This window comes from Etheostoma cragini, chromosome 18 (genome assembly GCF_013103735.1).
Source record: "Etheostoma cragini isolate CJK2018 chromosome 18, CSU_Ecrag_1.0, whole genome shotgun sequence".
Classification (NCBI taxonomy): Eukaryota; Metazoa; Chordata; class Actinopteri; order Perciformes; family Percidae; genus Etheostoma; species Etheostoma cragini.
This window is the reverse complement of record NC_048424.1, coordinates 433,107-435,033: the sequence shown is the minus strand read 5'-3', so window position 1 is coordinate 435,033 and position 1,927 is coordinate 433,107. Positions and strand designations below refer to the sequence as shown.

Here is a 1,927-nt window from a genome sequence, read left to right as displayed (position 1 = left end):
AGGACAACATGAAGACAACATGAGGACAACATGAAGACAACATGATGGCAACATGAGGACAACATGGGGACAACATGAAGACAACATGAGGGCAACATGAGGACAACATGAAGACAACATGGTGGCAACATGAGGACAACATGAAGACAACTTGAGGACAACATGAGGGCAACATGAAGACAACATGAGGACAACATGAGGGCAACATGAAGACAACATGAGGACAACATGAAGACAACATGAAGACAACATGAAGACAACATGAGGGTTAACATGTCGGAGACATGATAGATACTTTATTTATCCCGAAGGAAATGTTCCTGTTCATTCATTTAATAAACATTGTTTGTTCTATTATAAATGTTTAAAAATGTTAAAGAATTATTGTCATTTCCCAAATTGGTTTTAATTGTTCGATGAGCAGTCCAACATCTAAAAACACAGCTGGAAACTCAGTCACAGACGCTGGACTTTGAAGATTTTGGTATTTTTACTTGAACAATTAATAACGATCGAAATAGCTTCTGATCCATTTCCTGTGTAAACACCGATCATCTCAGCCCGAGTCGGATTCCACGAATCACCGATGTCAAAACAAACATAAACACCTTATTCAGTCCCTTGTTTGAATCCACAACTGTAAAACAGGTTTGTTTTCTCTGCCGTGAAGTGGAACAGCTGTGTGTGTGTGTGTGTGTGTGTGTGTGTGTGTGTGTGTGTGTGTGTGTGTGTGTGTGTGTGTGTGTGTGTGTGTGTGTGTGTGTGTGTGTGTGTGTGTGTGTTGTGTGCAGGCGTCCTGCAGACTCAAATACATCAGCAGACGCTCCCAGTCCTGGTCTGAGCTCCTCCCATTCCCAGATCCCAGCCCGGCTTCCTTGGAAGACTCTGCTAAATTCTTGTGGCATTTTAACTGGCATGCTTATGCAGACACACACACACACACACACACGCACGCACACACAGACAGACACACACACACACTTTACCTTTCACAGTACAATATGTCCTAATTTCCCCTGAATTGATTATAACTCCCTGATTTATTTCCAATTATTATTTATAAGTAGAGATGTTGTAAAGCAGGCCTGATATTCAGCCCAGAACAAGGGCTGTGTGTGTGTGTGTGTGTGTGTGTGTGTGTGTGTGTGTCGGTGAGTTTATGACCACACCGTGCTCATGTGTAGGAGGCATACAGTGTTTCCTATCTGCAACCGAATTCAGCCGGAAATCAATGCTAGGGAGACAGAAAGTAAACAACATACCATTTGAACATCAGGCGTGGACGCTCCTACGGAGAAAATCACAACAGCCACAGGGCTACTATGGTAACAGGTCCATCTCCATGACAACTTAGCAAACTACAACCGCTGACACATCCTACAGGTGAAAGCTGCAGAACATTATGGGAAGTAGACGTTGAGTCGGGCTGGTTGAACTATGAGCGTTAAACCTATACTGCAGATGTTTTAATGACCATTTGATTGTTTTTTCTGTCCACTGCCGGTTGTCTGAGGATGTGTGGAAACCTTAATGGGTTGACACAACTATCCTACTTCTTACGCTGATTATTTAAAAATGGATAAACTGAATGAAATTGCATGGTTGCAATATTGAGAACACGGCTGTTTTTTCTAGCAAATTACATTTTGAAGATATTTGGTTATTTTGGACAGTGATAAAAGTCCTCTCAGTCTCAGGCTTAGGCCTTTTGGACAGGGAAGTTGTCCTTTGGCCAAAATTAAACCCTTTACAATGTCTTAAAGTGCACCTGTGATGGGTTAGGGCTTTGTTAAACAGCTGTTCACACTAAGGATGGATAGGGGAGGTGGGAGCAAAAACACAGAGCTTTCCTGTTTGGCAAGAAAGGATAGACAAGGCAGAGAGAGAGAGAGAGAGAGAGAGAGAGAGAGAGAGAGAGAGAGAGAGA

At 42.6% G+C, this 1,927-nt stretch overlaps 1 protein-coding gene across 1 annotated transcript in view; it reads left to right on the top strand.

The window, feature by feature from the left end:
- Positions 1-1,927, top strand: part of c18h1orf198 (chromosome 18 C1orf198 homolog) — a 22,639-nt gene that overhangs the window by 8,047 nt on the left and 12,665 nt on the right. The gene's annotated exons all lie outside the window — the stretch shown is intronic.